Source organism: Lactuca virosa, chromosome 4 (genome assembly GCF_052849685.1).
Source record: "Lactuca virosa cultivar CGN04683 chromosome 4, Lactuca_virosa_CGN04683_v6, whole genome shotgun sequence".
Classification (NCBI taxonomy): Eukaryota; Viridiplantae; Streptophyta; class Magnoliopsida; order Asterales; family Asteraceae; genus Lactuca; species Lactuca virosa.
The window spans coordinates 510,065,497-510,086,143 of record NC_136429.1 but is presented as its reverse complement, the minus strand read 5'-3'; positions in this window follow the sequence as shown (position 1 = coordinate 510,086,143).

Below are 20,647 nucleotides of genomic sequence, written 5' to 3'. Positions count from 1 at the left end.
ATATATATATATATATATATATATATATATATATAGGTTCAAATGTTTTTTACATCTATTGTGCTCTAGAATACACCAATAGGAATTTAGTATTAATTATATGTATATTAAATGCTATCCATACTTATAACTCATTTTTATAGAAACTAATTAAATTCGTCATTAATATCAATAATAATATTCTTTCAGAATAAATTCATATCTAGAAGAATGAGAGTGGATTCTAGCAGAATGAGAGTGTATTCTAGTAGAATACACTCTCGTTCTTCATATTCCATGCATTTTTATTGTATTTTAAGTGATTGAGTACTGAAACAAAATACGAACTCATATATAAAAATCTAGATGCAAATTTATTCTGAAAGAATGTTATTGCTGACATTAATGATGGATTTATTAGTTTCCATAAAAAGAGAATTATAATTATGGATATCATTTAATATACATATAATTATGGAAATCATTTAATATCTATATTTATTTAATTAAATAATTATTTAATTTACAAAATTCTATTGGTGCATTCTAGCACACAATAAATGTAAAAAACAAAATAACCTAACCCTATATATATATATATATATATATATATATATATATATATATATATATATTGTATTGGTTTCACCATACCATTCAAAACCGATATCTAATATCACAAAATGGATTATCGTAATCTCGCTATCATTTCTTTTACTTCTTTTGACAATATATTCATACTTTAGACTATATTTGTGAGGTAATTTATGCGTATGTTGTAAACAATAATACACTTCTGTTGTGCCGTTAAGTGTAGGTTATTGTTGTGCCCTTAAATGTAGGTTTATGTTGTCATACACACTTATGTGAATTTTAAAAAAATACATAGAGGACAAAAGAGGTGTCCATAGGCTTCTATCAAAGTTCAATTATAATAGAAGAAAACATATGCTTTTGTTGGAAAAAATTTATTTCTCATCATACTTCTTTCAAAAAATCCTTTTATAATTTGAGAAAAGTTTCTACACAATTCTTTATTAATAGATCCAATATGATTTCATCAACATGTTTTAACTATTATCAGATGATTTTTATGACAACGATGGAAAAGAATAGGGTCAAACATAACCGCTTTTGAAATTAAAAGCATCCAAAAATTTATGAGAGTCATACTGTAACATTCCGTTTGAAATTGAGTAATTAAATAATAAACTCTGAGCCTCAAGATGTAAATTTATATTTTATATTATTTTATAGTAGCCCTAAAATCCATAATAATTAGCGTGGTGTTGGTTTTGGGGAGCCAAATAATATAATTTGGATTTTCGGGGGTTAAAATGTAATTCCGGGATTTATATTGTAAAGATTTTCAGAAGTCAGGGGGTGTATGGTGAATTATGTACTTAAATTGAAAAGAATTGACATGGAGGGGCTGAAAGTGTATTATGGGCAAAGATCTCTTATGAGCGGGTATAAACCCACCACCTTCTCAAACCCTAACCCTAGAACATCACTATTTAGCCACCACCCTCACATCAACCACCTCCGACGCTGCCATCCCTTTTTGGTTACTATCACCACCGTGCGTCGCAGCTGCCATCTCCTCCGGCGAGAGCAAGTCGACGACATAGGAGTCGGGTGTGCATGTTCCCGTCTTTCCGCCACCTTTCTTCTCCTTCTTTCTTTATGTCGCCATCCTCAGCCACGCACAACAGTTACCGGTGCTGTCCGGACACCTCTCGCTCATGACCTTGTTCCACAACAACTAGCCGCCACCGCCGCTCGTACCACCCACCTTTTAGTTGTTCCGGTTGAGATTCACCACCGTGAGGAGGGACCTGCAGTGTGTGTGTGTGTGCTCACGTGAAGGTGTGTCGCGGTGGTCCTTGGATATGTGTGTGTGTTGTTGGTCGGAGAATAAGAAAAATAACCACCATGGCCGCTAGCTATGGTGGCTGCCGCTTGCGGCCATCTCCCGTCGCCACCAACTATCATGGAAGGTGGCTGTGTGTGTATGTGTTTTATTGTGTATTTAGGCGTGTTCTGGTGGTGTTATCTTGTATGAACATTATTTGGCCGGAAAAACCCGTCACCACCACCATGAGGTGGTGGCTGCCACTTCATGTCGCCACCAGCCTCCACCTTCACCACCACCATGAGGTGGTGGCTGCCGCCGTTGACCACCACTACCCGAGGTGGTAGTGGGTGGGGTGCCTGGCCTAATGAAACCCTAGTTGACCTAATGAAACCCTAATTGATCTAAAAGCCTAACCGTTTGACCAATTGGCATGTGCTTGGGTTAAAAACCCTAATTAGGGTTAAGAAAACCCTAATTTTTGGAGATGTTAGTTTTGGATTGCCGAGACCCGCGTTTGGAGCAGTGGATCGAAGTTATGACTTATGCCCGGTTACATTGTATGTTTGGCCTAGTGGGATGATGGGCTTAATGGGTTAAGTAAGAACACTTAACCCTAATCGTCATTTTATGCGAAACCCTAATTATGTTTGGGTTCTTGTTGGGCCATTTCTTGGACTAAATTGCTGTGGGCATTCGTGGGCCAATTCGAAACAAGTTTATGGACTAAGGAAATTATTGGATTTTAAGATAAGGCCTATTGGAAAGGCTTGGGTCAAATTTGGAAAATTGGGCCATAGGTAGGCCATAATTGGGCCTTGATGATTATGAGATATTGGACCATCAGAATGCTAAGTGTTTGGATAGAATAAATGGTTGGGCCTTAAGGTAAGACCATGTAGAGGTTTGGGCCCAATTTGGAAAATTGGGCCATATGTTGGGCCTTGGTTGATTATTTGGCTTTTGGGCCTTCAGAGTGTGAGTTTGGGCCTTGGTCTTGGACTAAGCTAGGTTAGGGGTAAAATGGTACTTTTACCCCAAGTGTGTATTTATTGCTATGTGTTGGAACCCAATTATTAATTGGGTGTTGTTTTGATGACTGACAGTTTGGGGATCTGTCAGCCAGCAGCCACAACTTTATCCGCGGGCCTTCAGCAGTGCTAGGTGAGTCTCCTCACTATTTGTATGGGTCGAAGGCACCAATGCCGACCCATTTGGTTTATGTATTGTAGGAAGACCCGGGGTGTAACAACCATAAAATTCACAAAAATTTAAAACTTTTTAAGAATTCAAAACCATTACTTATTACAAAATGTTTTCAAAATAGTTTCATAATAGAGTATCCCAGAAACCAAAATCAGAACATGTGAAGATGTGTACGGTCACGCCTTCGCCTTCCCGCGATCATCAGAAGTACCTGAAACAATAATCGATAAATGTAAGCTCGAAGGCTTAGTGAGTTACCCCCAATATACCGATACATAACAGACAATACACATACATAACAGACTGGATTACCCCTGAGCCCACAATATGAGTGTGGTATGCCCTACCTGGCCCTCAACTCACATCTTGCTTGCTTGTGAGCCCACAACATAAGTCTGGCTTTCCCCACGGGCCCACAACTTATGTCTGGCTTGCTCCTTTAGTCCTCGGACTGGACTAGCCCTCAGTACGAGTCTGGCATGCTCCCCTGGCCTTCAGCTCGTATCTGGAATGCTTTAGGAGTCCTCAGTATGAGTCTGGCATGCTCTCGTTTGGCTTGCTCCTTTAGTCCTCGGACTGGAAAGTAATGACTAGCCCTCAGTACGAGTCTGGCATGCTCCCCTGGCCTTCAGCTCATATCTGGAATGCTTTAGGAGTCCTTAGTATGAGTCTGACATGCTCTCCCTGGCACGGTCTGAGACAATAGAGACCGACACCCAAGCAACGATCTCGCGGATATACACTTCGGCCAACTTCTCGGCCGATGAACTCTCCTGAATGGCAAGAAAATGGGCACTCTTGGTCAATCGATCCACGATGACCCATCTAGCATCAAAACCCTTTACCGTTCGCGGCAGCTTGGTGATAAAATCCATCGTGATCTATTCCCATTTCCACATGGGAACCTCCAGAGGCTGCAACTTGCCATGTGGTCTCTGGTACTCGGCCTTGACCATCCTTTAGGTCAAGCACCTCTCGACATACCAAGCGATCTCTCGCTTCATGCATGGCCACCAGTAACTCAGACGCAAATCTCGGTACATCTTGGTGGCTCCCAGGTGAATAGAAAAACGAGACTTATGAGCCTCCTCCAGACCCGCTCCAGACGCAAATCTGTCTGACTCCACCAGACATCGGAACCCATACCCGCCAACAACGGGTCAACAATCCTCGACTATCGTGCACAAATCGGGTGATCTCGCCTCTAATCCGCTCAAGCTTCCAGTTCTCCTGCCGTACACCCTCTGGATGAGCCTCTCGGATCAATCCCACTAGTGGAGAATCCACTGCTATCCTCATACATGCCGCTGGGACAGAAGATCCAGTAGACTTGCGGCTCAGGGCGTCCGCAACCACATTCGCTTTACCCGGGTGGTAAAGGATCTCGCATTCGTAGTTCTTGACTACATCCAGCCACCTGTGCTTCCTTATGTTCAGGTTCGGCGGATCCATGATATGTCTCAAACTCTTGTGGTCCGTGTATATGGTACAACGAACCCTGTAGAGATAAAGTCTCCAAATCTTGAGAGCGAATACCACCGCTCCCAATTCCAGATCGTGCGTGGTATATCTCGTCTCATGTGGCTTCAACTACCACGACGCGTAGGCTATCGCTCGACCTCTCTGCATAAGGTCTGCTCCTAGTCCTGTGATAGATTCATCACATAAAACCACAAAATCTTCCACTCCCTCGGGGAGGGTCAAGACTGGAGCCTCGCAAAGTCGCTGTCTGAGGGTCTTAAATGCCGTCTGCTGCTCAGGGCCCCACCAGAAATCCACCCCTTACTCGTCAGACGAGTGAGGGGTACTGCAATCTTGGAGAAATCATGTATGAATATCCTGTAGTACCCTCTGCCAATCCTAAGAAACTCCTGGTTAACGAGGTGTCCAAGGAACTGAACCTATCGTAACCAAAACTCGCACTTCGTGAACCTCTCGCACCTCATGCTGCTCCATGGTCTTGGAATACACCAAGATGTCATCTATAAACACAATGATCGAGCGATCGAGCATCGGTCTGCACACCCGATTCATCAGGTCCATAAATACTGTCGACGCGTTGGTGAGCCCAAACGACATCACCACGAACTCGTAATGTCCATAACGAGTCCGGAACGCGGTCTTCTCCACTTCCTCCTCCCTCACTCTGACCTGATGATACCCGGACCTCAAGTCTATCTTGGAAAACCAAGATGGTCCCTGTAACCGATCGAAGAGATCATCTATCCTCGGGAGTGGATAACGGTTCTTCACCGTTAACTTGTTCAACTCCCGGTAGTCGATGCACATTCGGTGTGAACTATCCTTCTTCCTGACGAAGAGGATCGGTGCTCCCCATGGAGAGCTGCTCGGACGAATAAACTGCTTGCCTAACAGTTCCTATAGCTGAGATGATAGCTCCTGCATCTCTGGTGGTGCCAATCGGTACGACGACTTGGCGATAAGGGCCGCACCTGGCACAAGGTCGATCCTAAACTCGACCTGCCTCTTCGGAGGCATTCCAGGTAAATCCTCCGGAAACACATCAGCAAACTCTCTGACGACTGGGACCTCGGAAACCGAGACGTGATCCCTGACTCGCGTATCCGCCACATAAGCCAAATAACCCGCACACCCGTGCTGAATATACTGTCGATCCCTGGCAGCTGAGCAAAACCCATATCCCAACCTGGTGCCCTCACCATTAATAACCAGTTTTCCCCCACTTGGGGTTCGAACTACCACACGTTGACTCTCGCAGTCGATCATGGCACCGAAACGACTCAGCCAGTCCATACCCACTATAACGCAAACATCCCCCATGGGAATAAGAACCAAGTCAATCGGGAAGGATACTCCATACACTCTCGCTCTCCTAAGGGAAAACCGAACCACCTACTAAACGAGCGAGAGACAAATGACCGACTTACTCCAGAGTCAAATAATACAAGAGCAGGTAGAGAGTTCACTAGAAACGTACCTAACATAGGTACAAACACATAAGCGTAAAACATATATAATCAATAAGATAAAGGAGAGAAACATACCAGCCACCACATCCGGTGCTGTCCTAGCCTCCTCGGCTGTAAGCTGAAATGCATGTCCCCGAGCCCTCGGGGGCTCTGCCCTACCCTGACCCCCGTTAGTAATCCTCAGAGTAGTTGGTGCGGGAGTCTGTGCCGACTTGGTGGCGAGCAACAGACAGTTGGCCTTCACGTGGCCAACCTGATCACAATGGTAATAGATCCTCATACTCGGAACCTGGGCGGGCTGGCGACAATCCCTCGCATAATGCTCCTCCTTGCCACATTTGTGGCACCCATTACTAAATCGACAAACCCCAGAATGAGCCTTCCCACACTTCCTACAAGTACGGCCGCACTGGCCTCCAGATCGAGAATCAGCGGTCTTGGACCGCTTCGGTGCCTGCTTTGATTACGACGGGGCCTGCCTCTACTCTCTAAACTGTAACTCAAGCTCAACTTCACGCTGCCTAGCGGACTCCTATAACTCCAACAATGTATCACAACGCTGAGTAGCGACGAACTGTCTGATGTCAGTCTTGAGCATGCTCAGATAACGAGTCATCTAAGCCTGCTCGGAAGCAAACTCCGGGCAAAATATCGCCCTCTCAATGAACATACAGGTGATCTCCGTCACCGACTCCGTACCCTGTCTCAACTCCAAAAACTCCTGTGACAGCCTCTCCCGCTCAACCCGCGGAATATAGAGAGCACAGAACATCTCCCTGAACTGATCCCAAGTAACCACATCTCTCTGCTCGTTAGAATACGACCCCGTCATCAATCTCCACCAGTCCTTCGCTCCGGACCTTAGCAGGTTTAGAGCACACCTGACCTTCTGGTCAGTAGGACATGAGCATGTGAAGAAACATCCCTCCACATCAGATAGCCACCTCATGGCTATGATCGGGTCCTGAATCCCATCGAAAGTCAGGGGCTTCGTATTATCGAAGTCCCAGTACTGAAAAGCCCGACCGGCTCCACCACCTGCCCCAGTTATAGCTGCAGTAGCTGCCGCGACAGCCGACTCAGTAAGGGCTGCATAACGCTCAACAAATTACTCAACCATGGCGGTCTTGATAGTTGATAGACCCAAACAACTCCGGCAACTCAACCCTGAAAAATGTAACAACCTCATTATGCAGGATCTCCCGGATCCTGGTATCCAACTCATCTGGTCTCATATGACCAATGGTCTCGGGTACTGCTGATCCACCCTGACTGCCCTCTCCTGATCTTGACCAGGATCCGGTCACAAATCTCCTCGTAACCACCATACTGAAAAAATACCAGGAAGATATCAGACATTCCATATAATAACAGGGAACCAACTCCCAACAAAACCCTAGGGGTTGTGACTTCCTTGCTACGCGTATGAGTCCTGTTCTTTCAGTAGTACGGGCCTATACTACCTTCCACACCTACCCATATTTGTCTCAAGTATCATCACAACGCCCTAACCATATACATAAACATATACGAGCGCTCAATCCTCACTCCTAGAGGAAGGCTAAATATCTCACAACTGGCCGACTGGCCCTCATACAACCCATCCATGAAACTTCCACCAACCCTGCAACACTAGTGTATGCTAGCCATACATAACGCTGGACGCTATAGACATTCTAATATCTGATCCTACCCTAAGCCCTTCATCAGACAAGAACAGGAAAAAAGGCCAAACTAAGTATTCTCAGGCTATAAGATCTTAGTTATGTACGACCGTGATGCATACACTAAGCAACTACAGTAATGATGTCAATCTCATATGAGGAAATCCCTAGGCTATTAGGCATCATATAATCAGGCAATTCTATCATGAAATTCCTGAAGATCCCTAGCCTATCACTAGCATGCTGCTTTAACATATCACAATATCAAATAACTGTATGGTATTTTGGGGTCTACTTACTGGCTCCGACTAATCGTACACATCGCTGTTGGAGATAGTGTCTAAGTCCATAACCATATTTGGATGTACTTGACCCGACCCGGCATGGTCCATTTGGGTTGCACTTCACCCGAACAATTTACGGATAATCTTTTGAGGATAGTATAAGTTATGATTTATTAATATATTATAAGTTCTAATATATTAATGTAAAATCATATTATTTAATTAGTGTTGATCTATAATTAATTTAGAATTAATTAAGAGATCAAAAGTATGACTAATTAAATATGGGCTCTTGTATTTATATAGTGTGGGCTAATGCTTATTTGGAATGGGCTAGGCCTGCATGGAAAGTCCATGGGTACTCCATGGAGCTTTAACCCATGGATCTCATGGAAATGAAAAGACATGGGTATTAGGGTTTACATGGATGTAACCCTAATCCACCACACTATATAAAGGAGGCTTTGGTTCTTGAAATTGCACTAGTTGATGTGTGTAAACTAAGAGGGCCGATTTCAAGAAGGTTGTGACTATTCTCTTAAGTTTCCAAGTTTGTGGTGATTTATGACTTCCATTTGAGGCATGCACACTATTGGTGCTAGGCTCTCAAACTCCAAGCAATCAACTACAACTACAAGGTAAGTAATTCTACTAGCTTTATTTGATTCAAGTACCCCATGCCATGCTAGTTAGGATAAGAACCTTGGAAAATAATTATTTGCATGTATCTTAGTCAAACATAGATCCAAGGTTTCTAGGGTTGCATGTACACCATAGGAGTGTTAGAATGCTCAAAACCCTTCAGTGGTATCAGAGCCTAGGCTTGTTTACTTGATACTTGATGCAAATTACTTGAAAATTGAATTTTTTGTTCACTGCACGTATGAACTCGCCAAGTCCATGGGGGGACTCGACGATTCCATGAAGAAATGCATGCTACTCGTCGAGTCTGTTCATGCACTCGACGAAAAGAGGCTGCAGTGTCCAGATTTTCGAGTTTTGCTGCTGGAAATGGACTAGAAACATTACCCTAAACTGTTTTGGTGTTATAAAACTTGTTTTAGATGGTGTAATGTTTATGCTAATCCATTTACAATGGCTATTATAAAAAAATACAAGTTTTATATAAGTTATTTATGATTCTTGAAATTATTGATAATCATGTTCTTGAACTTATGAGATTAGATGATCATAGGAATTATTTGTAACCTCCTTGGTAGTTTAATTCTTGATCATTATGTGTTTTAATGGAGTCCATAACTTGTCCTCAAGTTATGGAAAACCAAAGGTCACACTTTAATTAAAAACAATTATAAGAACACATGAGTTATAAAAATGAAGAGTCTTCATTTTAATAATCAATTAACTCATAAGTTATGAGAAATGTAAAGTTTTGAAAGTTTATAAAACTTGCCCTCAAGTTTTGGAACAAGTAAAGTCATATTAAAACTTTAGTTCCAACCCTTAGAATTTTAATTGTTAAAATTCAACCCTTATACTTTATAATATTATAAGTTAATAATATATATATATATATATATATATATATATATATATATATATATATATATATATATATATATAAGAACAAAGTCTTCTTACCATTAGTAGGCCTCATTCACGAAGCCGGTCTATAAGGGGGGTATAAGGTTGTTGCCTATAAAATGGCAACTTAATGGGTGTCCATTCTCACCCACCGCTTCCTTGATCGGTGGAGGGTCGTTAGCCGAAAAGGTAGGACAAGGACTATAATTCTCATTTAAGTATGATGAATATACTAAAGTAACTAAACCCTAATTAAATTCCCAATCTTAGTTACTTTAGGAAAATATGAATAAGGTGCTAACCCATGAAATTACACTTTGCACTTTGATTAAGTCGTTAGTGGAGCGTGTGTGGTTAACCGGCACACGAACCTGGACTTATCAAGGTAGGCAAAGGGTTACTTAATGCTTATCATAGTATCGATGGAGCGTGTATGGTTAACCGACACATCGATTGAGGGGTAGTACATTAAGGGTACCAAGTAATTTGCATGGTTACTTCACACCTTGTTTTGTGATCCTCGACATCCCAGTCACAAAACTTGAAGGGAACACTCGAGATTGAAACATGCCATTGAAAAGTTCAATGAATCTCAAAGAATCTAGGAGTTTCTAAACCAATTAAAACCTAATTAAATATTTCGTTTTTCATGGTGGAAATTGGTGAATCGTCATTCACCTACCTTCAAATATCTTATAGCTTAGATTACGACATCCCTCTTCTAAGTTATAAAATATTGTGTTGGGTCCTAGCCTTAATATTACATTTGGGTGTATTATTAAGGACTATCTTTATATCTAATCTAATCTATTCTTTCTTCTTTTCAGATGTCGTCCAATAACAATGCTTCTGGCTCAAACCCTACTGGCTCCTTCTCTCTCATGAATCTTTGTGGGAGAGTCATCTTTGATGGATCCAACTTTATGGATTGGATCAGAAATATCAGGATGGTCACTCGTTATGAGGATAAAGAATATGTCCTTGATAAGGAGCTAAAGGAGATTGATGATTCAACTGCTACTCCAGAGGAGATTGCTGCATTTCAGGCACATGAAAGGGATGCTACTAAGGTAGCATGCATCATGATGGCCACTATGACAGCTGAGCTCCAAAAGTCCTATGAGGACCACTACCCTTTTGAGATGTACATGGATTTGATGGACCGCTACCATCAAAGTGCTCGTCAAGAAAGGTATGAAATTATCTCCTCCATGATAACTACCCGAATGAAGGATGGTGAGACCATCACGGCCCACATGTAGAAAATGCAAAGGTTTGTGGATCGTTTGAAGAAACTAAATGTTGACTTTCCTGAGGAGATGGCAATAGATATCATTTTGCACTCCTTACCTTCATGTTATGATCAATTTAGAATGACATACCACATGAACAAGGAAGAAGTTACACTTAGTAAACTTCAAGGGCTTTTAAAGACTGCAGAAAGTAGTCTTAAAGGCAAGTCGGGTGTTCCTACTCCTCCTACTCCAACTGCGGCCAATGTCTTGGCAATCGGGCATGGCAAAGGGAAGAAGAGAAAGAACCCTTCTAAGGGTACCAAGGGTAAGACCCTTGAAGGCTCCTCTTCAAGCAAAACCAAGAAAGGTTTTGTCACTCCTTCTGCTAACCCTAATGAGGCTGAATGCTTCTATTGCCATGAAAAGTCACACTGGAAGCGAAACTGCCCAAAGTACCAGCAAGATGTGAAGGATGGGAAAGTAAAACCCAACCATGCAGGTATATACACTATATTTTCTAATAACTCACCTCATTCTAAGTCTTAGGTCCTTGATATAGGTTGTAGAATTCACATATGTTCTGATTTGCAGGGACTAAAAGGAAGTGAGAATGTGGAGCATGGAAAGATAAACTTGATCATGGGGAACAAGAAAGTTTCACCTGTCACCAAGATAGGAGTTTATTCCTTATTGCTCAATAGTGGGTTTACATTAGATTTGAATAAATGTTATTATTCGCCAGAAATGGCAAGAAATGTTATTTCCTTTCATGCATTGTATAAACAAGGTTTTACCTTTTATTTTGATAATAATAATGGTGGTATTGATGCTTTCTTTAATAATGTTCTTTATTTTAAAGCATTACCTTGTGATGGCGTGTATGAAACTGTATCTGTTGTAGATAATCTAGGAAATAATGTATTGTGTATTAACTCTTCCACTAGCTTAGATAAAGCATCCTTATGGCATTGTCGTCTTGGACATGTAAGCAAGAAATGCATAGGCCAACTCCAAAAGGATGGAGTCTTGGAGTCATTTGACCTAAAGTCAGATGACAGTTGTGAATCTTGTTTGCTTGGTAAAATGACAAAGTCACCTTTTACTGGCACTTGTGCTAGGGGTGAAGGTTTGTTGGACCTCATACACACGGATGTGTGTGGACCCTTCAGAACCGCCACAAGAGATGCTAATCGGTTCTATGTGACTTTTACTGATGATTTTAGTAGATATGGATATGTCTACCTAATCAAGCATAGTTCTTGTATTACTGTTTATGTGAGAAGAATCACAAAGTAAGTGTAATGGGTAATTAACGAAGTACTGTAGTATTATACCCTAGTGACTACTTCTGTATTAACTACCTTAAACCAATTGTTAATTTTAGGTATAATGTGATATAATTGTAACCATGCTTGATCGACCTTAGTAAAACACGACGCTCGAAGACGTCGAGATGGTATGACATTCATCACCCGAAGACCTGCAGGTCCCACTGTAGCTAGCAGCAAGGTGTAGGACGGTCAGTCCAGTATAGATCTATACACGAATTCACGCTCTTCCTTCAGAAGACTCTGGTTACAATTCGAGCCATGACAGAGTTGCCATGCCCCGAAGTAGTGCCTCACATTTAAGTTATAGTGTGTATGTGTTCCTTGTACTAGTGTAGTGTATGTTCTCTCCTAATCCTCATCATAGTGGCTTCTTTAGTATAGAGTTTAGTGTGTATGAATAGTATGTATTAGTTATATAGTGTAGTGTATGTATTGTTTACAGTATGTATTGACTCATGTATGAACTGACTCCTTATATGTTTCATAGTATTAGAGATAGCGAGTAGTATACTCCTAAACTATACCTATTATAGTTTACTAGTAATGTTATATAAGTAACTTAGCATATACACCTTTGTTACCCAAAGGGTCGGAACTGAAGTAAAAGCTTTATATCTACACATATATACATGATATATAACTAAGGATCAAACGACAGTCGGACAAACAACAGGGTACTCTAAGTCCACAACCAAACAAGGAACATGAAATAAAGTGTGTTATCAGTCCTAAGTCCTTCAAACCTTACTTATATAACTATATACACATTAGACATGGTTTGGCAACATATAAGTTTAAAGAGTTGAAATTAAGGATTTGATAATCAAGAATAAGTTTTATAAACAGTTTAATATGTAAAAGAGTTTGATAACCATTTTGAAGTAGTTTTGTTGATAAAGCAGTTAAAAGTATAGAAAATCCATTTGTTTGCAAGTTATCACATGTGATTGATATTATAACTAGTTTGATTCAAATTGTATTCCCCCCCCCACAAAAGCATTTAAAACATTTGAAAGGTTGATTAAGGGGTATGAACTCACCTGCAGTGAGTAACTCGAATGAAAGGTCGATATAGGATCGCCGGGTGTCAATTGAAGTCCTGAGCACAAACGAATCCTATTTTCATGTAATAGCACATAAATGAATACACTTAGGGTATATAACCACTAATCGACACTTGGACACGCCTTAGGGACATGAAAACACCTAGAATCAAGTGTTACAAACACCCCTTGAAGTCCCTAAATGAGTGTAGGGACTTAGATTTGAGTGTAAGGCCACCAAACTCAACCTTTGTGAGTGTGCGGCCAGAGTGTGCGGCCAGGCCTGTGTGCGGCCAGACCTGTGTGCAGTCGTACACTCCCACCTAAAAGTGCCCAAATCGATTTTCCAAGGCTTGGGGATGATCCTATGAAGGTGTTTTTGTCGTTGCTATGCTTAAAGGAGTGTGTAAGTCCATTTTAGGACCAAAAAGATGTGTGTGCGGTCACACATGATGTGTGTGCGGCCGTACACACATGACTATCATCTTAACACGATGTTTTCATGGATCAAACTCGAGGAAAAGGCCTTCTAAGGTGTTGCCGATTGGAGAAGAAAACTTGAAGAACTCTAGAGAGAAAATGTTCCAGCTTTGAAGGAGTGGGAAAAGGGTGTAAGGTTGACTTAGGGGCCTTTATATAGGCTGGAGTGTGAGGCTAGGAGGGTGTGCGGTCGGCTATGTGCGGCTGGCTGGCCGCACACACCTTGCTTGGTGTGTTTGGCCCGATTTTGTGATGCTACACACATTCTAACCCTTCCTAAGACTCATATCTTGATTATACTAAGCCTAATGCACTTATATAGACCCGAAACTTCATTACAAAATAGCAAAAACGAGGCTAACTTTGATAAAAATGAAGAAAGTATAAGTTAGAAATTTCGGGTTGTCACATCATCCCCCCGTTAGAGGGGATTTCGTCCCGAAATTAGAGTTTAAACAATAAAGTAGCTACAAATAACTAAGCGAAAAGATGAGGATATTTTAATTTCATTTGATCCTCGCGCTCCCAAGTGAATTCCGGTCCTCGCTTGGCGTTCCAGCGAACCTTCACTATCGGGATGCGGCTCTGCTTCGTTCGCTTGACCTCGCGGTCCAAGATCTCTACAGGTTCTTCCACGAAGTTGAGGCTCTCGTTGATCTCGATCTCGTCGAGTGGAATTACAAGAGTCTCGTCGGACAGCCACTTTTTCAAGTTCGAGACGTGGAATGTAGAATGTATGTTACTGAGTTCGCGCGGTAGATTGAGTTTGTAAGCTACAGGGCCGATTCGTGCAAGAATCTCGAAAGGTCCTATGTATCTTGGATTTAGCTTTCCACGCTTTCCGAAGCGTATCAAGCCCTTCCAGGGTGAGACTTTCAAAAGGACCCGGTCTCCCACCTGAAATTCCAAAGGTTTCCTTCGTTTGTCTGCGTAGCTTTTCTGTCGGTCTCTGGAGGCTTTCAGTCGTTCCCGAATCTGAACGATCTTTTTTGTCGTTTCTCGAATGATCTCTGGACCCGTGAGAGTGCTGCCAGGAACTCGTCCTTTAGCTAATTGGGTATCACCCACCTCAGCCCAGCACAGAGGGGATCTGCACTTTCGGCCATAGAGGGCTTCAAATGGTGCAGCCTTTAAGCTCGTGTGATAACTGTTGTTGTAGGAAAATTCGATGAGGGGTAAGTGAGTATCCCACGCCTTTCCAAAGTCGATCACACAGGCTCGCAACATATCTTCTAAGGTTTGGATAGTTCTCTCACTTTGTCCGTCGGTCTGTGGATGGTAGGCTGTACTCATGTCCAGCCTCGTTCCTAAGGAGCTTTGTAGTGACTGCCAGAACCTCGAAGTGAATCTACTGTCTCTGTCGGAGATAATGGATATAGGAACACCATGCAGTCGTACTATCTCCCTAATGTATGTTCTTGTGAGCTTCTCTATCTTGTCGGTTTCTTTGATGGGCAGGAAGTGTGCGGACTTGGTCAATCTGTCGACGATGACCCATATGGTATCAAGTCCACCCGTTGTCTTGGGCAACTTGGTTATGAAATCCATAATGATCCGCTCCCACTTCCACTCAGGTATCTCCGGCTGCTGAAGTAGACCTGAAGGTTTCTGGTATTCGACCTTGACCTTGGCGCAAGTAAGGCATTTACTCACGAAGGTAGCAATCTCTGCTTTCATGCTAGGCCACCAATACAACTTTTTAAGATCCAGATACATCTTATCTGAACCTGGGTGGACAGAATATCTAGTGTTGTGCGCCTCGGTCATGACCAAGTCTATGAAACCACCGTGTTTCGGTGTCCAGATCCGGTCCATGAGAAATAAGGCTCCGCCACCCTTGACTTCTAGGTTCTTCTCCATCCCTCGCAGGGATTCACCCGCCACATTTTCAGGTTTCAAAGCTTCGATCTGAGCCTCCTTAATTTGTGTGGACAGATGTGAATAGATAGTCATAGTCAGTGATTTGATTCTTCGACCATAATATTCTTTCCGACTTAGGGCGTCTGCTACTACATTGGCTTTACCCGGATGATAACGAATTTCACATTCGTAGTCATTGAGTAGCTCGACCCACCGTCGTTGCCTCATATTGAGTTCCTTCTGATTGAAGATGTGTTGTAGGCTTTTGTGGTCTGTAAAGATCGTGCTTTTTGTACCATACAGGTAGTGTCTCCAGATCTTTAGAGCAAACACCACTGCTCCTAGCTCAAGATCGTGTGTGGTGTAGTTTACTTCATGTGTCTTTAGCTGCCTTGAGGCATAGGCGATGACCTTACCTCGTTGCATCAGAACACATCCGAGCCCTTGATTTGACGCATCGCAGTAGACTACGAAGTCTTCTATTCCTTCGGGGAGGGATAGTATTGGTGCGGTGCACAAGGCTCGCTTGAGCGTTTGGAATGCCTTCTCTTGTTTCTCTCCCCAATCGAAGGCCACGCCTTTCTGGGTCAATGTCGTAAGGGGTTTCGCAATTCGAGAGAAGTTCTGTATAAATCTGCGGTAGTAGCCAGCGAGGCCTAAAAATTGACGAATTTCGGTAGGCGTCTTCGGCGCTGACCAGTTCTCAATAGCCTTAATTTTGGACGGGTCCACGTGGATTCCTTCTTCGCTAACCACGTGTCCTAAGAATTCGACTCTTCGGATCCAAAATTCGCATTTAGACAACTTAGCATAGAGCTTCTCCGATCGTAGGGTTCCTAGGACTTGTCGCAGATGATTACTATGCTCCTCCTCACTCCGAGAGTAGATAAGTATATCATCGATGAAGATGATGACAAACTGATCCAAGTAAGGACGGCATACCCTATTCATCAAGTCCATGAATACTGCGAGGGCATTGGTCAATCCGAATGGCATCACTACGAACTCGTAGTGTCCGTAACGAGTTCGGAAGGCTGTCTTCGGAACATCCTCCTCTAACACTCGCAACTGGTGATACCCGGACCTCAGATCAATCTTTGAAAAGTACGACGCCCCTTGCAGTTGGTCAAACAAATCGTTTATGCGAGGCAGAGGGTAACGATTTTTAACCGTTAGCTTGTTGAGCTCCCTATAGTCGATGCACATACGAAACGATCCGTCTGTCTTTTTGACGAACAAGACCGGGGCTCCCCAGGGTGAGAAGCTTGGTCTTATAAAGCCCTTGCTGAGCAGTTCGTTAAGTTGACCGGATAGTTCCTGCATCTCCGCTGGTGCTAGACGGTAGGGCGCCTCGGCTACTGGGATAGCTCCTGGAACTAAGTCGATTCGGAACTCGACTTGTCGCTGCGGAGGTAACCCAGGTAGTTCTTCTGGAAAGATGTCGGGAAAGTCGCATACTACGGGGATGCTTTTCAGGTCTTTGGTTTCTTGGCTCGTATCAACGACGTGCGCAAGGAATGCACGATATTCCTTACGTAGGTACTTCTGAGCTTGAATACTTGAGATGATGCTAAGGCTAGTGCCGGGTTTGTCGCCGTAGATAATAAGAGTTTCGTTAGACGGAAGATTAAGGCGAACGACCTTTTCATAGCACATGATGTCGGCACGGTGCAGACTCAACCAATCCACGCCGATAATGACATCGAAACTTTTAATTGAGACTGGCATGAGGTCGATTGGAAATGAATGACTATCTAGAGTTAGAGTACATCCTATGTATATACTACTAGTGCTCTCAGTTTTTCCATTAGCCATTTCTACCGTGAATGGTTCTTTAAGTGTGCGGGGTTGTTGTTTAAGTAAGCGTGCAAATTTCTGGTTCACGAAACTTCTCTCCGCTCCACTATCAAATAGTATGCATGCATAAGTGTTTTCAAGGAGAAACGTACCAGTCACCACCGTAGGGTCAGCAACTGCTTCCTTGTGGCCTATCGCCAAAACTCTTCCTGCTCCACCAGCATTTCCTGCCTTGGGGCAGTCCCTTTTGTAGTGGCCCACTTCGCCACATCCATAACAAGACTGGGTCACACCAGACCCTGGAACCTGGTTGATTGGCCTTGCAGGGGTTCTACAGAAGCGGACAGTGTGTCCCTTTTTGTTGCAGTTGGAACACTGCAACTCTCGGCAGGGTCCATTGTGGTGGAAGCTGCATTTGTTGCACTCTGGCAAGTTCCCGACGTACTGCTTTATCGGAGCAGCAGCGACCGGTGCTATTGCGGCATGAACCGCCACAACCTGCTGCTTTTTGGCAGCTTTTTGCTTCTTCTTGTCATCCCAGAACTTCCGTTTGCTGTCAGCGGGTTTGGAAAGTTCGGAGATGACTTGGGTTGTTGTTGATGACGGGGTACGGACCCCATGGTCAATGAGAGGTTGTGCCAATCGCTTGGCACTATTGAAGGTAGTGGGGTTTGAGGCTAACACATTCCCCTGAACCGGAGGCAACAACCCCCATATATACCTCTCTATCTTCTTTCCCTCCGTGGGAACCATGTTGGGACAGAGGGCCGCCAGTTCGCTGAATCTGGCAGTATAAGAAACTATGTCGGTGCCCTTCATGGTTAGGCTCCACAGCTCTTGTTCCAACTTCTGGATTTTGCCCCGCGGGCAGTATTCCTCGATCATGAGGTCTTTCAAAGTTTCCCAGCCCATGTCGTTAGCCACTACAAGAGTTAGTGACCTGACATGGCTATTCCACCATGTCAGGGCTTTTTCTTCGAAGGTGCAAGCAGAAAACTTGACCTTACTCGCTGCAGGGCAGGAGCAAATCTCGAAGATCGACTCCGTCTTTTCGAACCATTGCGAGAGGGAAATGACTCCGCCAATCCCTTTGAAGGGCTTTGGCTTACAGTTAGTGAAGTCCTTGTAGGAGCACTCTCTTGAGCGCCCAATGAGTTCACCTTGTGTAGAATTAACAGGGGTTCCACCTCCGCTGGCACCGGTGGAGTGATATTAAGCCATGGCCGTTGCTACAGCCGCAGCTACAGCAGCATTCAGAGCCGCCGTATCGATTACAGGAGGAGGTGGTGGTACTGGAGTTTGGGTTGCAGGTCTACCCCTGGTCGGACGCGGACGAGGCGGCATCTTTTACTGAAAGTTGATAGGAATGATGATAATAGTGAGAATCAATTGTAAGCATAGTGAGAGTGATCCATAGGCTAAATCGCCATAGTCCAACAGTTGAATGAGTGTATGTTTTGAAATAGAAGTGCAGTAGAAGAGTAGAGAAACACAAGAGTATAGATTTTTCCAACAGATTAGATAACTGCAAATACCACTGGTATTATTGATGTAATAAGTTCTTGGAAAACGACCTAACTGTAGGTCTTGCATCATACCATAGGGGAAAAAGGTTGACAGTTTAGAAGTTTAGTTAGAGTACTTTTAAAAGCTAGGAATATTTTACAGACAAGTGCTCCATAGAGCACGGAAAAGAAAGACTATTCCTTAACCAAAAGAGAAAGGTGAGTCGACATCTTCTACCGGCGATGGTTACCCCTCGGGCGGACCCTCAGGTCTGCCAGTTGGCGTTCCATGTCAAGTAGGCGCCGCTCGTACACTCGCTGGCGTACGCGGTACTCTATGACTTCCGCCCTAGTCTCAGCTAGTGCCTGAAGTAGAGACTCGCGGTCACTTTGAGTCCTCTCGTTAGCATCTTTCAGACGACGGATGTTGATGTCACTCATTCTTGCGTGGGTGACTATCTCAGCAATTCGGTTAAGGGCGGTTCTCCCCTGAATCTCGTTTTGAGCAACCCTGCGGACTAGAATAGGCAGGACCCTGTCCGCAGTGCTTCCTTCGTTCACGTTGTAGAAACCTTGGTCTCCATTGTAGGGGATGGGTTGGTCTAGCTCCTGACTCCAAGCCTCCAAGCTCTCCACCCATAGAGGTGTTGGGCCTCGAAAGACTGGGCGTTGGTTAGGGTTTGGAGCTACTGGGGGTAGGTTGTTGACCTCTGGTTCGGAGTCCGAGCTATCCGAAAAGCCTTCTGTACGGTGATCATCCAGAGGGATTGGGTGATCGTCTTCGGGCTCATTACCGAGCCACCCACCATTTCCTTGGTTGGGATATTACGGATCGCCGGGGAGATGGAAGCCAGCCATGTTATCTATGCGAGAATGGGGGAAAAGAATAGTTAATAGACGTACTAATGATGATATTTATAAGATGATCTTTATCAGTTACTTCAATACTTGTTAAGTGCATACCAGTTATATGTACTCAAAACAGGATAGACCTTCGAATAAGTGACCCTAACTCTAAACCCACAACCAAACAAGGAACAAGGAGTAAAGCAAAGGTCACAGATTCTAAGTCTATGACATCCTAGATACATATAGCCTTAGCGTATCCACTTAGCGACTATTGACCTACTGATAAAGACCTTTTTAGTTTGCATATAAGTAAATTATAGTAACACAAAATACTCCTATAGTATTTTAAGTTTATGTTCTGTTCTCATGTTTTCATTGTAGTATTGTTGGTAAGTTTTTAGACTTGTCGCAACCTCACAACCATCCTTAGGCACATGCTAGTCACTTCTCGGATAATATAGTTGATCAGGCTATATCTTCCCAGGGTTGACCATATGTCTCTAAGTCTAATTGTGCTGTCCAACAATCGTACTACTTTTGTTTTGTCCTAGTGACACTGATTTTAGTATGAATGCATGTATGTATACTTGGTTAAATATTTTATTATTTAAAAGTATAACTCTTGGTCAGAGTATTTTAATCCCGTTGTGTTTATAGTTCGTATATCTTTTATGGGTTGATATACTCGATTCACTATAAACAATGCTCTGATACCAATCTGTCACACCCCAAAACCGGAACGACGGAAACGTTCTGGGGCGGAGGACATCATGTATAGTATCACAAGAAAGCATAATAGTAAACAAGCAACCACATCCATTGCATTAATAGAATAATTTTAATACAAGCGTGTTCTGTACAGTTTATAAGACACCAAAAATATGAATCAAAATAAGATGGGTCTTGAAAGGTGCTCCATCTTCTCAAAAGCTGGTCTCTGTACCTGTCTACTGATGACCTGAGAATACAAGTTATTTTGAAAGAGTTTATCAGCAATAAAGCTGGTGAGTTCATAAGTATTTTAGTGTCATCGCTTGCATGAAAATGTTTGTACGTGTTTGAT